General features: G+C 45.2%; 1 protein-coding gene across 1 annotated transcript in view; it reads left to right on the forward strand.

Annotated features, from left to right (window-relative positions):
• LOC122797108 (cytochrome P450 2J5-like) overlaps positions 1-19459 on the forward strand; it is a 430423-nt gene that overhangs the window by 93498 nt on the left and 317466 nt on the right. The gene's annotated exons all lie outside the window — the stretch shown is intronic.

Here is a 19459-nt window from a genome sequence, read left to right on the forward strand (position 1 = left end):
GGGGAGATTATTGCAGAGTTATATTTAGAAAACTGATCTATTACCTAAGGGTCTATATTACATGAACGAATGTCGAGTACAACATACTCGACACACTTTGATCGATCGTTCATGTAATCGAAACCTAAAAACCCTGAAAAATAAAAAAATTGAAAGATTTTGTTCGTTCCACACCTTCCCTATACTAACATACAACACACACACATACAACCAATGCATACAAACCCCTACACACTCATATCATTCAAACACTTAAAAACCTACACAAATACATCTACTTTTAAAACAAAGTGGGAGGCTTCACCCCCCCCCTAACTAAATATACCAACTCAGAGATCGCTGTACGTTGGGGAAAGGGCAATTTCCCGGTAATCGCAAACTGACATCTTACACAAGCAATTACTGGGAAATTGCCCTTTTCCCAATGTACAGTGATCTTGGAGTTGGTATATAAAAGAAAGCAGCCTCTTACCAAGCCATTCTGGACAGTGTAGCGTATTTATGTCACACGCGACACTCACTAGCAAGACCGACTAAAACATTTCAGAACTCCACATTTCAACATTTACAGTCTCCGATTACATGAACGTTTGATCAAAGTGTGTCAAGTATGTTGTACTCGACATTTTGATCATTCGTTCATGTAATATAGGCCCTTACCTAACATATGAGGGAATAATTGCCTGTCACTGCTGCATATAAAAAGGTTACCTATGAACAGTATAGCAAGAAGTTAGATTTTCATAAAGAGGTTCAGAAAGGGGTTTGCAGACAGTAATCAACCAAGCCTGTGCAAGTGTGTGGTACAGAAGAACTACAGCGCAGGATCTGCCACCCAGCTGTGTAAACCTTGGCTCTAAATGGTTTTCACTGTTGAAGTGACACCCCAACCCCATGTGCAAAAAATGGGAAAAAGGGGTTGTGGATGGATGGATGGTTCAGAAAGGGGTTATGCTGGAGTTTACTTAAAGACCTTGGAAGAGTCCAGTGGAACACCTTACTTGGGGCTTATTCATGAAGTTTAGTGGGAAGAGTCACTTGCAGTACAGAGATGGATGGCCAGGGTTAGGCCTATAGCCTGGGAATTTCTTTTAATAGTCTATTTGCTATCAAACTATAAAATGCTGTATATATCTGTTGGGGAGTAGCATAAGGTACTGTTTTGCTTTTGATGAACTGAAAGCCAAATCAGTATTTATTTTAGCTACCCTTATAAAATACAAAATAAACCTTGGGCAGGATTCACGAAGCCTCCGTGTAAGAGTTACAAGGCTTACACGGAGGATGCAGTTAAACGGTGTGACGTCAGCATGTCATGCATATTCATGAGGGCATGCTGAATCACACCTAAGGCTTACACGGTCCGTGGAAGACAGTAGGGGGCGTGTCCGTAGGCCGAGCCCTGCAAGCGGACATGCCCCCAGAAGAGTAAAAGTGCCTAAAGTAAACCCCCACGACAGAGTACATGGAAATGTGAATAAACACAACACAACACATGCCCCCACAGACTATGAACATAAAATTATATAAATGAACATGTTATATTTTTTTAAATTGTAAAGATGTTTGCCCGTGAGTGCGCTCGTTTGCGTGGGCATGCCCGTAGCTCAGCCACAGTTAGCAGTAAGTGGAAAAGCATATAAGAACTAACTATGCAACGTAAGCCAGAAAGCAATAGCATAGTGGTAGAGACATTGTCTGAAGAGCAGGCAGTCATGGTTCGAGCCCCACAACATCAAATTTTATTTGTAGTGAAATAAGCACGAAACAAGTCCCTGACATATATGTACACATATAAAATTATATTTTATGTAAAATGTAATGAAATAGGCCATTTATTTTGAAGAAATGTGAGATAACAAAATAATAACAAATGCCAGAAGTGCCTATAGCTGAGCTACAGTTTAACAAGGTGAGTGCATCTGCTCGTAGGTGAGCAGTGGTTTAACAGGTGTAAAATGAGTGCCCAAAGGTGAGCAGTGGTTTAACAGGTGCAAAATGAGTGCCTGAAGGTGAGCAGTGGTTTAACAGGTGCAAAATGAGTGCCCGAAGGTGAGCAGTGGTTTGACACTCTGAAACTGTGTGCCCCTAGCTGATCTGAGCGTAATATGCATGCTGACAGCCAAATGACGCGTAAACCAGCGTAACCCATTTGCGCGGAGCTGTGCGCCGCGCCAACAAGCTAACCGACGGGCAACGTTAAGCAAGCTGTAACAAAACTGCCTTTACACAGACACACCTTCTAGCCTGTCTAGACAGTCATAAAATATAAAAAGCAGTGGCCAGGTTCAAACCCAGGATACCATGCACCATAGTCAAGGTACTGAACCACTAAGCCATGACAGCTGTACTTAGAAATGCAGTAATAGCAAATATATAGGAATGAATAGAAAGAGGAGCATGACAAAGCAGGTTTTGTGAAGCTGATACAATTCCAAAATGGCCAATCACAGATAAGTGCGGGAAAAATGGCATATATAAGCCCCATAGGCGGGAATACACAGCATAACCAATTGTAGAACTAACTTGCACTCAGAATGTCAGGAGTAGGTGAGGGTAGTTGCTTCTGAGCACAGAGGTGGGGCGTTGAGGAGTCCAGATATATGGTTTGGCTCCTTGTCCACAATCATGAGGCCCAACTCATGCAGGGCCAGGTCCTGTGGGGAGCATACATGGCTAAGGCGTGGGACCAGTTGGCTCATGATCTCACCAGTGCCACAGGGATTCCAAGGACTGGTGAGCAGGTCCATCACCACCATGCGGACCTGAAGAGACGTAAGCAGGACCAACTGAACCTTTGGATCCAGGAGGCCCGGCAAATGCCCAACACCCCACTACTGAGTAAGTTACATCTAATTATGTATGTAAGAAATTAACCTAGCTGATATTATGGAGATGTGTATTCCAATATTACTTTATTTATATTACAGCTGCAGGTGTCCGTTCTGTGAACTGCAGAGCCTATGGTGATAGGCTGGTGCGGTTGCACCACCAGGCAGGTCAGTAATCCTCTCCCTGTAACTGTAAATAAATATAAAAGTATGACAGTTAGCAAAAGAGTGCAGTGTAGTCACTAAGTAATAAAATGTGCAAGTAACAGTGTAAGAGTGTTTGCAAGTATTGCTTGATTACAAAAGTGTGTTGCAGTCTGTAATCCAAACAGAAAAATGAAAATGTCTGAAATAAAGTCTGAAATAAAGATGCCCCACCTGTAATATAATAGTACACAACCTGCAGCAGGCTGAAAAGTACAGCTGCAGAAGATGAGCAAAACACATGTGTGAAATATATCCCTGTTGAAATACTGAAACATGACAGAAGTGAGACTGTTGGAAAGGATTGTAATAACTACAGGTAAAACATGTCAATAAAGCCTAGAAGTAAGTACCATCCTGAATTGTAAAAATAAAACAAGTGAGAGAGTGTGAGAAAGAGTTATGAATCCACCAATAAAGTAGTAATAACTCCTGAATAAAGTATACTGCAGTCAGTACAGAATGAAATGAATGTGACAAGCAGAACCAAACTTCGAAATGTGTTCAAAATGTTCCTGCAGCTGGAATGTGTATCCCAAAATCTGGATATGTTGCTCTCAGTCTGCAATATGCAGATAGTATGATTGTCTGAAATACCAAACATCCACAGTTGTCTATAGCTATATAAAGCAAATGTAGCAGGATGATGTAGCTGAACAGAGCCAGATATGAACGTGTATGAATTAAAATGAAAATGTATATTGATGTAGCAGTAACATTCCTATCACCAACTTGAAGTAGTTATCACATAGGAAACTGTAGGTAGAACTGTAGTGTGTATATATCTGCAGCTATTAGAAATGTACAGCATATGTATTGGTATTTGAAGGTGTTAATTATATTTTCTTCACCCTACCCTTTAACCACATATAATCCATTCCACATGAAATTGGTATGTGCAATCACAATGAACACCCCTGGACATTTGTCCTGTTGGGTCATACATATTTGCATGTACGTTGATGCATCTGCCCTGTTCATACATCCAAACCTGATGGCCTGTTGCCATCAATCAACCCTGCATGTTGTTGGACTGTGTATTGCTGTTCAAATTATGCATGTGTTATGCTCGCTGTTCAATGGTGTGAATATCTGGGTGTTTGGTTAATGGGAATACTAATGCATGCTGTTACAACTAATTGTGAATGGTATTGTATGTTACTAACCCAAACTGTCATGACATAATGCAAAACATAGGACGACAGGGAAGGCGGGTTCCAGCGGACCCACCTCTCCCACTTCAGCTGGTGAGTGCACCTGGCAGTAGTGCCCAGTCCGGACCCTCCTCCGGTGGCCCTGTGCCACCTGCAGGTGGAAGCGCTGCAGGGGATGGGGCTCGTCCCCCCTCTGCAAGTGTGGCTGGAGGAGAACCACCACTCACCCTCCATAGCGTCCGGACTGTGGTGCACAGGGAGATCCAGGAATCTGTTCTTGGGCCTCTACGCCAGCTTGAGGCACAGGTGGCATAACTAACGGGCATGCCTGTTGCCCGGCCTACTCAGCCCCCAGCACAGCCCCATCCTGGACAGTGAAGGTACAGTGGCACCTGCCCATGGGTGGGGATATCAGTTCACTGTTGCCATCTGTGGGCTCATGGGCTCTGGATATCCAAACATCCGTCCCCGTCTATTGTGTAACCCCCCACATGTGTCATACACCACCCCTGTATGCATCTTGTTTGTCTTGTCTGTTGACCTACCCAACCTACCTCCCCAGCTATACCGACTTCCTTTACCTGACATACCACTCTCACCTAAAAAAAAAAAAAAAAAAAAGGGCACTCTGTACCCACACAAAAATTACGCCTCATACATAGCTGCCCATTTTGCATACATGTCTGCTGGACATGGAAACTGTCAATTACAATTGGCTGTACAAGTATTATTGTTGTCCTTACACCTCTCTCAGGGGTGGAAGGTTTCAAATGTCACACCAAATTACAAACATATGCACAGCTGTTGCTGATGAAGAAATGAGCAGCTATGGACCTTACCTACATCCCTCCTGCAAAACCCAAGCTTGTTTCCCTACTGTCTTAACCTCTTTGTGACCCTTTTTTCACCACTTTCCTGTCTCCCCATTTTCATTTCTTTCAAAGAAAATAGCGCGGGTGTGCGCACGAGTAAGCACTGTTAAGCGGTTGTAAGCGGGTGTGTGCGGAGCTGAATGCCAGTGCGCATCGGGGAGCTCCGCGCAAACCAGCGCTAACCTGGTTACAACTGCTTAAAAGTGCCTTTGTCACTCTGAATGACAGGTCCTGTAGTCTGTTCAAAAGCAAAATAAAATCCCACTGCCAGTCCCGAACCCAGGAACTTGGAAACAGTAGTCTGCATGACTTACCACTAAGCCATGACTGTTATATAAGGACATTGTGCTACAATAAATATATCATGCAATAGTAGGAATGAATGTAAAGGGAATATAGGATGTGTAGTACACAAAGCATGTCATGTATATTTACTGTCAAATCTAGTGGATTTCTATAATAGTAGTGTGTGAACAGAAACAGCCATGCTAGTTGGTAGCTAGTAGGTAATAATGTCAGTTATTTTATATATATATATATATATATAAATATATGTATATATATATATATATATATATATATATATATATATATATATAGCTGTAGGTGTCAGTGTACATACACACTTAGTACAGGAAACAGGAGAGATGAATGGAGAAATGTTAATCTACAACACAGCCTGAATTATGAGAGAGATACTAACCTTTACAGTCACAGAACAGTGTCCACAGCATACCAGCATGGTCCCCGCCCTTACATTCTGAAAGGGCAACGCCTATCTCACATACCCTTTTATAGCACTGTCCTGAAATCACAGTGAGAACTGCAATCAGTACACAACTGGCTGCATGCAATCAGCAAATGCTGGCTAACAATTGGTGCAGAGGCCATCACATGTACATATGCAGATACCTACAAAAGCATCCTGTACTCCCAGTCCATGCATGCAATACTTTCATTGCACCGTCTGGAGGCAGAGAGAGAGAGAGGGAGAAAAAGAAAGAAAAAAAGAAAATAAAAACACAAACAAAAACTACACTTAAGAAAAACTAAGTTGAAGCTGTCATCAGTCACGGTATCAAGCTGGGCTAGCAGCAGCAGGAACCTATACAAATGGTAATGCAATCAGCTGTGACAAACACAGGTAATGTAAAGTAACAATTTAATAGTGTACATACTGTGAACCCTCCATATGTGTTATTGGTCTGTATCTATATATATGTCTATGTAATAAGTTGTGTGTACATTGTTTTACCCAAAAGGAATGACTATACATTTCATGCCATTCAGTGTTAGGCCATGATTCTGGCACCAGTTGTCCGTTTCAGTGAGGCCTGTCTGTAGGATGTGTGTCAGCTGGTGTATCGACTATGGCACCTAGTTTGCAGTCATCTGGGAACTTTGTCATCCACAACCCACCCATGTTTGCTTTCACATCTGAGAAGTAAATGCCAAACAAGAGGGGTCCTAGGACAGAGCCCAGTGGGATACCACTTGTGACTGGCTTTGAGTCTGACATGGCTCCCGCAATTTTGACTTTATGGATTCTGTTGTTCAACCAGTTTGCAACCCATCATGTGACATATGTATTAAAATTTAAGCTGATGAGCTTGTCTATGATGCCTGATTGGGGTATTGTGTTGAAGGCCTTAGGCAAGTCCAGGTAGGCTGTATGGACTGCTTTGCCCTCATCAATGGCTGTAGTGACTGTTTTGAAAGAGTCAACCAGGTTCAAAAGGCAGGATCAACCCTTCACAAAGCCAAACTGGGTGGGATCAAGTGTCTGTAGGTCCCCAATGTCGCTGTATATGAGTTCCATAATGAATCTTTCCATAGCTTTGCAGACCAGGCTGGTTAAGCTTATGGGGCGGTAGTTCCCAGGGTCTGTAGATGTGCCTCCTTTGTGGAGTGGGACCACTGTTGCTGTACGCCAGTGTTCAGGTACATATCTCGTAGTAAGGCTAAGGTTAAATATCATTTTTATATGCGGTTGTAGCTCCTCTTGGAGTTCACGAAGCACACATCCAGGGATACCATCAGGTCCCATTGATGCTGTGTGTTCTGCTTTGCTGAGGGCAGCCCTCACCTGGACATCTGAGATGACAGGGAGGGTACATTTAGCTATGATAAGTATTTTTTCTTTGGGGGGAGATGGAGGGGGGATATTTGCACTGAACCTGTCTGCCAGAATGTTGCCAATATCTGTGGGTTCAGTGAATTTTATGTAGTTGTGTACTAACTCTGAGCATATCTGAGGCTTTTGGTCCATGTTTCTAACAAAACTGAAGAAGGCCTTGTGGTTATCTTTAGTGTCCTTGGCCATTTTTCTCTCAGAGTTGGCCTTGGATGTTGTTATGAGAGAACTTAGCTTTTTACTAGTGCTGACCACAGATGCCTTCCCTTTATGTGATTCTGCTCTGTCTTGCAGTAGCCTCCTTCTATCATTATACAATTTGTCTTTGGCTGGGGTCCACCAGACAGGATGCTTAACCTTTGTGCATAGGGTCTGGGTTAGAATTGTGTGTGCATGTTCCATGCATTCTTGGGGATGTCCGTGGGAAGCATTTGCAAAGGGGTCAGCATTGTGGGTTGTGGCTTCCACTAGCCCAGTGGGCTGCATGGATACCATCTCAGTCCTAACAAGTGAAAATCTGTCTATTCACATATATTTCAAAGTAGTCTACTGTGCTGGTGGTGGTGGTGGGATATGTATATCCAGGCCAATTAGTTTGTGTCCAGATCACACTAGTGGATGACGTTCCACATACAGTACCTTGTTATGAACCCCAGAGTGAGGTGATGCATTGGACCTGTCTCAGTGTGCTGACTGATGGGGCTTGGTACTATGTTGTATGGAATGTGGCAGGTATTGTTCCACAGGTTTCGGCTGAGCACTGATATCTGGCCATGTACATGTGTATCCACCAAGAGACACACACGTGCTACATATGGGAGTAGTAGTATATCACTACAGTTGAGTATCATGTATAGTATGTGTGCCATATTTTGCTGACATAGTTTGCTGATATCCTGTTTGTGTTCTCTTTCAGGGACATGGCACGTCAGTGAAATCCTGCCTACTCTGCTGCAGAAGATGAAGAGATACACCAGTGCCTGGTGCGGAATTATGACATACTGTTTTCCCAAACCAGCCAGAATCAGCAGGAGAGGGCTACACTGTGGCAAGACCTTGTCCGTAGGGTAAATGGCATTGCCACACATAAGACATATGAGCAGGGTACGACATCACTGCAGTGATTTAATCAGAAATGTCCAGCGGCGCCCGGGATATCACGGGCAACAGGCGGGCCACAGGAGGTGGGGTGGCCACCCCCCTCACCAGACTGGAGGGGCTACTCCTAAGTGTTGTGGCTCCAGCCCAGGAACATCAACAGCAACACACCTGCATTATGATGGAGGCTGGAGCCACACAGCAACACGACATGGAGCATGCAGGTAATATGCCATATGTACACTTGACTGTTCTGTACACTGTTAGTTTATGCATGTGTAAGGTGTGTCCTTGGTATGTAGCTGTCAACATAGTATGTAATTGTGCAGGTGTGATATTGCCAATATCAGCAGCTGACATGTGAAAGGCAACTGTTGTACTACTGAACTGTATCATATGCAGTATCAATGGCACAGTTGTGCCCACTGACATTAATCCCCTCATTTCTGCAGGTCCCTCCAGTGTTACAGCAAGGCAGCCCATCCATGCTGGTGAGTGTGTATTAACAATACCTATAATAGTCTTGATAGTGCTAGTAATAATAGTGTAACTCAGTAGTGCTCTGTGTGTATACTGTGGGGTGTGCATGTGTGCATGTGTGCATGTGTCCATGTGTGCATGTGTGCATGTGTGCATTTGTGCATGTGTGCATGTGTCCACGTGTGCATGTGTGCATGTGTGCATGTGTGCACGTGTGCATGTGTGCATGTGTCCATGTGCATGTGTGCATGTGTGCATGTGTGCATCACTGGTAACATTGTGTAGACATTGTAAACTGTGTTTCCTGTCTTCCTCCCACAGGTTCTGGTGCTGCTCTGGTGTCCTGCAGCAGGGAACCTGAATCTGGTGCCACAGGTACTGATAATGATGATATCTGTGTAATGGCACAGGAAGGTGTGTCAGGGTCCATCATTGGTCAGCCAATTGACAGTACACAGCTGTCAACCCCATCATTGCGCACAGTCATCCTGCCAGTACATCCTATGTCACCAATGTCCCTAGGTGATGGACAGGATACAGTGGGCATTGACCAGGGTAATGTGGTATCTGTGGCAAATGCTTCCCCACACAGCAACCATGGGCAGGGTCCTGAGATGGTACCACACAGACAGTTGCCCATGGGTTCTCGTGGGAGCATCCATGGGTGTACTGCCTCTGGCAGACGTGCCCAAAGAGGTCTGTCAACCTCAGCTATGTTTCAGGCTGTCATGCAGGCACAGTCACGTATGGAAAGCTACACCAGACAGGGTCTGAGGGAGCTGAGAGCATGTCGCACATCCATGACTGACAGTATGCGTGACATTGCGGATGCTATCCGTAATTTCACCGATGTCATAGACAGACGTTGTGGGGACATATTACAGCAGTTCCACAACTACATGTCCATGAGCCAGGGCAATGGTGGACGGTTGCGGCGTCGTGGCCGTATGCCAGCAACAGCAGCAGCTGGCAGTCGGCATGGACGACAACAGGCCTGCGGATGCCCCCATAGTGCCAGCAGCAGCCCCAGCAATGCTGTGTCTGTGCTGTCATCAGACCGCTCCAGGAGACCACGTGCATGTGGCTCTGGACAGTCCCAACAGGGACCTGTGTCTAGTCAATGAACACCCGCTTCTGATGACAGTACCCAGTCTGGCTTAGTACTGGATACGGTCCGTAGCACCCCTGCCAGGCACAGGTACCATGTCCGTGGCCACAGACACTGATCTGTATGACCTGCCAGGTGCAGTCTGTGGCTGTCCACAAACTCCAGTATATGGCAGCCATGAGGTGGAACTGTGTGCATGCATACACACATGTGAAATGTTAACACCTAGGGCTACCACATGCACGCACACACTGCATCAACAGTGCCCCACCCTGTACTGCTGTCCCTCACCAACACACATACACATACATGTCAATTGGTGGTATCAGTGGCAGACTCAGGCATACATAGTTCACACCCTGTGCATATGATGAAACTGTGCCACCTCCTGCAATCTCCAACATCAGTGCAGGAACAGGTTAACATGTTGTTGATACACAGGGTGACTACATAGAAGTGTATTAATAGTATCATGTTGGTAACAGTACAGTGTGCTGATATGATTGTGTGTATATCCCAGCATGCCTGATGCAGTAACTGTATGACTGTCCTGAATTGTTATCTACACCCATAGTAAGTACCATAGTGTAACAGCTGCACATTTTTGCATACTGGTGGTAAGGATGTCAACAGATAGCCACATACATATGTAGCACAGGGGAGAAGGTAATGCAAGTAGTGATACGCAATGATGGACATGTACACTAATGGTGGCATGTTGCCCACAACGACTATGCAATGTGGATGTTTGCGGATGTTGATATGTGTGCAGTACCAATTTAATTTAAATTAAATTAAATTTTAAATAATTTCAGTTTTACCATGGACATCTGAGCTGTGCATTCCTGGGTACATGTTTATAGTGCCTGCATGTTTGCACTGTTACCTACTGGAAGTGGTACCCCTTCTTTGTTGTACAATGGACTACTTCCAGCCCTGCTTACTGTAGCTTTGTTTGCATGCATGTTTGCTTGAGGTTCCCTGGAACACTGATTCCACCTGCAATGCAGATTTACAGAGCATCTGTGGATTCCTAGTGACATCTGCATAGCTTACTATACGTATGTCAATGTCTCACTTGACAGAACGTCACTGTCTGTCCTGTTCGCATGTACGTTGCCTGTGACACATTGCATATGACTTACCTGGCATTTGCCCACGTGTGCAGTCATAAATGCAAGCGCTATGAAACCTGAAGCAGTACACCCACACATACTCACCTTCAGTATGTTGTTCCCCATTGGCCCTATGTGTTGGTAATCACCATGGCAATCACACTACTATGGTAGCATGTGCAAAGGTAACTTGTGAATCACCTCTATGGTCCAGTTGTGGTATATAGGTTCATAGGTTCATAGGTTCATACTAGGCTATCTGCCCTGGGGCAATTATAAGCCTAGCCCGATTCTGTATGGCTTACGCCACCCCTTGATTTGAGTATACTGTGCCCTATTTAAGGTTTAGTTTACTGTGCCTCTGTCTGATAGTGACACGGGAGTAATCCCTGGGACAAACCTACGATCCCCCATCCACCTATCGAGATTCTTCTTGAAGAGATTCAGTGAGGTGCTCTACCTCACATGAACTGGAATTCTATTCCAGAGCGAAGGGAGCCTCTGGGTTATGAACCTATCCCTCCAGCAAATTCTATTTATTTCTGGGCTGAGGTTCAAGTCCCTCAAGGGTGTGGCTCTAAGGGATTTAGATTTACTGAGGTGGAGCATGTCCATTAATTCTGGATTTGACATAGCTTTGTATGTCAGGCATAGATCGCCTCGAAGTAGGCATTATGCAACTGAGTAGAGCTGGAGTTTTTTTTAACCTAGCAGCATATGGCATCTGTTTGAGACCCTTGATCCTCTTGGTGAGATACTTTTGGGGTCTTTCTAATTGCTGCAGGTGTCGGGTAAGATACATCCCAAAAGGGCATTGTATTCTATGATGGGCCTGATGAGGGATGAATAAAGGGCACATTACCTCTCTTGATCTAGATGTGAAACCCTTCGATGAGGTGGGCTATGTAGAAGGTCTTTCTAACCACTTTGGCAATGTGGTTTTCAAAGGAGAGATTGCTATCAACTTGGGTCCCCAGGTCCCTAATAACTTTCTCTGTACTTAATGGGTTTCCGCCTATGTGGTAATTTGTGGGCATATTGTTTTTGCCAAAGGGTATGACTATACATTTTTGGCATTTAGCTTTAAACCATGGCACTGGCACCAGTTATCTGTCTCTGTGAGACCTTTTTGAAGGATGTTTGTGTCAGCTGGAGAGTTGATTATGGCACCCAGTTTGCAGTCATCTGCGAACTTGGTGAGCCATAGTCCTCCCACGTTTGCCTGTACCTCGGAAAAGTATATACTGAACAAGAGTGGTCCCAGGACAGAACCCTGTGGGACGCCACTTGTGACCAGTTTCGAGTCTGACATGGATCCTGCAACTCTCACTCTGTGGGTTCTGTCTTTGAGCCAGTTTGCGACCCATTTTGTGACAAAGGGGTTTATATTTAAGCTGGATAGCTTATCTATGATGCCCAAGTGGGGTATTGTGTCAAATGCCTTTGCAAGGTCCAGATAGGCTGTGTGGACTACCTTTCCTTCATCTATGGCTTTGGTGACTGTTTTGAAGAAGTCAACCAGGTTCAAAAGGCAGGATCTGCCCTTGACAAAGCCAAACTGGGTAGGATCTAGTGTCTGTAGGTTCTCAATGTCTTTGTTTATGAGCTCCATGATGATCCTCTCCATAGCCTTGCAGACTAAGCTTGTCAGGCTTATGGGGCCGTAGAGGCTCCACCTTTGTGGAGTGGGACCACTGTTGCTGTACGCCATTCTGTGGGCACATATCCTGTAGTGAGGCTGAGATTGTATAGCTGTTTTATTTGAGGGATTAGTTCCTCTTGGAGTTCATGTAGGATGCAACCTGGGATGCCATCTGGTCCCATGGAAGCAGTGTTTTTTGCTTTGGAGAGGGCAGCCTTCACCTGAGCATCAGAGATGTTTGGGAGGCAGCCCTCTGCCAGGATAGATACTTGCTCTTATAGGGGGGAGGGGGAGGACAAGTTTGCACTGAACCTGTCTGCCAGGATATTGATGATGTCTGTGGGTTCAGTGTATTTTTTGTCATTTAGAATCAACTCAGAACAAGTCTGGGAGTTGCATCCCAGGTTTCTAACATAACTGAAAAAAGCCTTATGATTGTCTTTGGTGTCCTGTGCAATTTTTCTCTCTAAGCTGGCCTTGGAGGATTTTATGAGGGATCGTAATTTTTGCTAGTACTGATCAGAGATGCCTTCCCTATTAGGGATTTTGCTCTATCATGTAGTAGCTTCCTCCTTCTGTTGTACAGTTTATTTATGGCAGGGGTCCACCAGACTGGACACATGCCTTTGGATGATTGGGTCATGGTTTTGTTTGGGATAGCATGATCCATGCATTCCTGGAGATGTCCGTAGAATGTGTTTATATAGGATTCTGCAGTTTGGGCCATAGATTCCACTGGCCCTGGGACCTTGAAGGATTCCACTTCGGTTTTGAAGTGAGAAGTTCACTTTTGAGAAGTTTTTCACTGTGGTTTTCTGGGCTGGGGGTGGGGTCGGGATGTGGACATCCAGTGAAATTAATTTATGGTCTGATCTTACCAATGAGGGATATACTTCTGGTGTGGAGCATAGAGTCCCCATGTTGGTAATGATCAGGTCTAGTATGTTGTCCCCTCTTGTGGGAGTGGTGACTAGTTGTTCCATAGCATTTGAGTTTATAATTTCCAGGAACCTTTGGGCTAAGGTGCTGGGGCTTGAGTAGTGCTCCCAGTCAATGTTTGGGTAGTTGAAGTCACCCAATATAATGGTGTTCAGAGAGATCTTCATGTTCTCCAATGTTTTCAGGAAAGCTGAGTGGGATTCCTGACTTTGAGAGGGTGGTCTGTAGGATGCTATAAACTGTAAAGCAGTCTTGCCCACTGTTAGTTGCACATGGATGGTCTCCGATACTTTGTGCAATGCCACTAACCTAGAGTTGTGGATATCCTTGATAAATATGGAAACTCCCCCTCCTTTTGTGGTTCGGTCTGGATTTTGGGGCCGAAAAGCATGATATGAGGTATAGCCTGGTAGTGCTGGGGTGCTCTCTGGAGCCTTGAACCAGGTTTCTGTCACTGCACAGATATCGATGTTCTCCATACTGAGGAGAGCTTTGAGTGCATGCATCTTGAGGTTAAGACTTCTGGCGTTTAGCAGCATTACCCTTAGTTTCTTGTTCCTTGTGCTGTCTATGGGGGTGGGTTTGACTTTTGAGCCTTGCCTAAAAAGGCACTATGGGGGAGGCAAGAGCCTTTGCCAATATCCAAAAGCCCAGTGGTGACAGGTGCAAGCCATCCCTAGCGAAGCAAAGTGGCTTGTCGAGCATGTCATCCCAGGCTGACAGACACTGGATCCCCTTTGAATGACACCAAAATTTTAGCCAATTGTTAAAATCGATCATTTTGTCTTTGTACTGTGGCATCATTTTAGGTGAGGGTAAGATGCTGCTCAAGGTCAGGGTCATACCAGCCTGGGCTACATGATCAGAGAGCTCCTCTATGTCTCTTTTTATGTAGTCCAGGGAGATACGTCTCAGGTCATTCACACCAGCATGTACAATGACTATGTCATATTTGTATTTGCTTTGGAGTGACCTGAGTGCTTGCTTTGTGGCGGATCCTAGCACCCGACAGGCAGCTCACCGTGACCTTCTCTTTATTCAGCCTGGTGAGCAGGACGTCAGTGTGTCTGACAATAGAGTCACCTATTACAAGAGTATCAGGTGTGTTATTCAACCTTAAGGGCTGTGGCTGCTTGGCACACTGACTTTGTGGGTTATGTGTTGTGCGTGTTTTGTTTTGAGGTAGTGTTTGCTTGGATGTCTGCTTTGGAGGTCTCTGTTGCTTAGGTAGATTTTTATTTAGAGCCTCCAAGTATGTTTTTGTGTATTTATGTGTTTGGTTCGCTGATGTGGTGGGACTATGTGATACTGGAATTTTGTTGTGTGAGGTTACCTTCTCCTCCTGACTGGTTACACCAGTTTTGAGATGAGAGAGCTCAGCCTCCAGTTTGGCTAAATAGTTGCATCTCTCACATATATTTGAACCTGTTTGGAGGAGGAGAGGGTTGTCCGTGTACATGAGACAGCTGTAACATTGCCTCAAAATTCCCAGATTCACCAGCTGGACTGGAGAGGAAACCACTGACTGACCTTTGGACATGCTAGAGTAATATAGGGAAACTGAATTTAAGACGGACCAATAGAGGACAGGGTAATCGTAGAGAATATAAGAGTAAGTAGTGCTTATGGTTTAATAGTGCTAACTTGTAGGATTACTTAATTGGACCAGTGAAGGGCCTTAGAATGAGAATATGGTGTTTAAATTGAGAGATAGAGCAGTTCTAAGGGAAAAAGTGAAGAGCAGACTTTGTGGAGCCAGGAATAGTTTAAACCCAATTAGGCGGCGCTGCCCGCTGTTGCGCTATGCTCAAAAACTAGCAAAATTGTGCAAAAGAGGGTTTTAAGAGAGGAAGATGAAGGAGTTTTGGAATTGACCCAAAATGGCCAATAAAACTACAGTTTCAAGTCAGTAACCACTCCCACAGGGGCAGGCAGGCTGCTCAATGTTTTTCACTGCCACTGATCAACAGAGAGACTTCCCTTTAGCCCAAGCAAAAAATGGCCTCACAGAAACTTACAAACAGTTCAAGAACAGCAAGCCTATAACTGAACTTTTTTAAATCTCAGAAAAGTGGGAAAAAAGCAAGATTTTTTTTGTTTTTTTGTTTTTTTCAGAGATAGCAGAGGTTCACAAGTATCAACATGTGAGTCATGTGGCGATGTCACAGCTGCCACATGTATGCAGTCATCCCTCTCCCCTGGCCAGGAATGTACAACACATGTGTGAGATGCAACCACATAGCCAATCTGGGGATTGAGCACTCTGAACCCAGTACTGCAATACCCTGTCAAGTGGCATGACATACTACATTGACTACAATACCAGTCTGACATAGACCTGCACTGACAGCAATCCAAACATATGAACACACTGGAGCATACTTGGAGCCTCAGGATAGCATCCTGCCTGAGCATCACACACCTCCGCAGCTGGCACACAGGCATACGTTGTCGGAACAGAGCGCATGCCACACATGGCACACACATCCTGTGTGCCAAACACTCACAGCCTGTAGGGCTATACAACACACCTGCTACAGATGTGTCAGGTACCTCTCTTGGCTGGTGCAGTGGGGTCCCGCTCAACAGGGTGTACATGGTGAAGGTCACAGTGATATGCCCATGGGGCACTATGGTCCACCACATAACACATGCATACAGGTCAGTCAGAGGCATAGACACATATGACTCAGTCATTGTCCATGCCACTATGGATGACCTGAGATGTACCTCCCTGGACTACATGATAGGGAACATAGAAGGGGTCTCTCAGCATGTGGCATGGGCTGGTATGAGCCTGCCCTTGGTTGCCATCATACCCTCACCAGGTATGCTACCACAATATGTAGGAAGGGTGTTCTATGTCTACATTTTGCTCAATCTCCAATGTCATTCATAGGATATCCAATGGCTGTCAGCGTATGCTTACATGCTAGGGAAACCACAATGATTTGCGAGGGGCAGCTTGCACGTGTCACCCATGGGCCATTGTATATTGGTGAAGCCTCTTGATACACACATAGTGCCTTTTGCTGCAGGGCTCAGATTACATAGCCACCTCCACGGGTATCACATGGGATAGGACACTAACAGTAATGCTACACAACACCAGCAGTGTACACCGCAAGATGCATGCACTGGACACTGTCCTCAGCATGGTAAACTGCAATATCTGTGCAGTAACAGATTCCTGATTCACGGCTCACAGGTGCAACCCATCACTGCCAGGTTATACCTCATACCATGCCTGTCATCCCCTACACATGTACCACACATGAACAGGGGGGAGGTATCTCAAGGCACCACAGATACACACACCTCCAGGTTGTTGGCACAACACAAAGCATCAGGGCCTATCCATGTGCAGCTAACAGTGTGTTGGACTGCCTTCTGGTTCATAGCCTGGCACACACAACCCTCCCATACACAGGAAACCCACCTGTCCTCCCTAACAACACTGGGAATATGACAGTCTCTACATATGTCTTTATATGGCTGGACTGCATCCAGCTGAACATTGTGTGTGAGCATTACTGTAGCTACAACACACTAGCTGAAAGGTTCCTAGCATGTAGTCACTGAATTGCAGTGGAACAACATGTTACCACTCCCACAACAGGTGGGAACATGCAGCACCTGTTCATCGACTACATGTAGACTATATGGCCCAGACCAGATGTGTATCCCACGCTGTTAGGATGATACCATATACAACTCACACTGTATATACACATACCGCATGCAGCCCCTGCACAGTAAGACACAGTCATAATGTTATGCAGTGCAAATACCATTTATTCACTTGAGGCACGTGTCAGACATGGGAACTATTGAAGGTCACAGGTATATATGTGTATGTGCACACACATCATGTGTGCATTGCCATTGCTGGTTTAAGCAATGTCATGCATTGTTATGAACAACAACCCACACATGGGCATTTTGTGTGACACAAACACACGTGGCAGTTGTGGGTTTCCAAAACATACCTAACTGTGCTCTGACAGTAGTAAGAGACCCAGTAGCGGAGCGCACTATTTGCATTACTGTGCGATTTGCCCTGTTTGGCTGTACTTATAGTGTGGTGACATCACCTGTGTTTACTGGGGGAATATGCAGCATCTGGTGTATTGCAGTAGTTGCCAAAAGGAACTGTTCTCTCACACTTGCAATTACACACACCCTACTACCCCCCACACACACACACACACTTGCAGGATTCATACCCCTACCTAACTATGTTATGACACTTGAGAGAAACGCATTAGCGGAGCACGCTATTCAAATTACTGGGAGGTTTTCCTTCTCCGGCTGTACTTATAGGGTGCTGACATCATCAGTGTTTGGAAAGGGTAATGTGCATCATGTAGTGTGTTCTCCTAGTTGCCAAAAGGGACATTTCTTTCATACAGAATTGTACACACACTAACCCCGCTGCATGCACACTGAGCATTTGTAGGATTCAAACCCCTACCTAACTATGTTATGACACTCAAGATGGATGCATTAGCAGAGTGTGCTATTCGCATTACTGGGAGGCTTTTCTTCTCCTGCTGTACTTATAGGGTGCTGACATCATCAGTGTTTAGAAAGGGGAATGTGCATCCTGTAGTGTGTTCTCCTAGTTGCCAAAAGGGGCATTTCTTTCATACAGACTTGCCCACACACTAACCCCCCTCCACACACATTGGGCATTTGCAGGATTCAAACTCCTACCTAACTATGTTATGACACTCAAGACAGACACATTAGCAGAGCACGCTATTTGCATTACTGGAAAGTTTCCCTTCTCCTGCTGTACTTATAGGGTGCTGACATCATCAGTGTTTAGAAAGAGGAATGTGCATCCTGTAGTGTGTTTTCCCAGTTGCCAAAAGGGACATTTCCCTCACACAGACTTGCACACACAACAACCCCGCTCACCCACACGCACTAAGCATTTGCAGGATTCAAACCCCTACCTAACTATATTATGACACTTGAGGGAGACACATTAGCAGAGCGCACTATTCGAATTACTGGGCATCTGTTCTGCACCTGCAGTATTTATAGGGTGCTGACATCATTATTTCTACAGAGGTATGTACATCTAGTACTACCTGTCAGGTGGGGGATAGCATATATATGCATTTGCAGCCACCTACTTCAGGGTCAGATATGCACATCGCACTGGCAGGTTATGTTCTATACCATGCTTCGTGACCACAGGACCTGTAACACACAACACAACCAATCCAGACCACCCCTCCCACATCCAGGACACACACTTTGCTTCCCTGGGAACAGTGCCAGGATATGCAGGTGTTCACATACACCATTCCAGTTGTTAACGTCAGGTACAGGCATATTGTGTGTGGGAACTACTCAGGCCTCTACAACATTACCCTACAGCCACTACAATTTGTGAGTCCATGTGCTATGGCAGAACCACTCACCACAGCCACAAGGGGGAATACATATTGCACCTGACCATCTGCAACATGGGTACTAACTGTTCCACACCAGAGGTAGACCACCATTGTTGATATCTGACCATACCCACCTTTCCCTGGACATCCATATCCCATCCCCACCCCAGGCAAGGTTGTCACTGCAAACAAACTGTATTTATCACAAGCAGACTTTACACTTGTGAAGACTGGGGTGGAAGACTTCAAAGGACCCATGCTGGGGGAGTATACAGGCCACTATGCATAATCCTTGACAATTGCATTCTATGAGCATGTGGAAGGTTTGCATTGATCATGCTATCCCAAATATACCCATGACTGCTCCACAACAGGACACCTGTCAGGTGTACACCAGCCATATATGAGCTGTCCAACAGACAGAGTGAGCTAATACATTGCAGAGCAGTAGCCCACAGAGGGAGGACATCTCTG

Source organism: Protopterus annectens, chromosome 3.part0 (genome assembly GCF_019279795.1).
Source record: "Protopterus annectens isolate FY-2018-M chromosome 3.part0, PAN1.0, whole genome shotgun sequence".
NCBI lineage: Eukaryota > Metazoa > Chordata > Ceratodontiformes > Protopteridae > Protopterus > Protopterus annectens.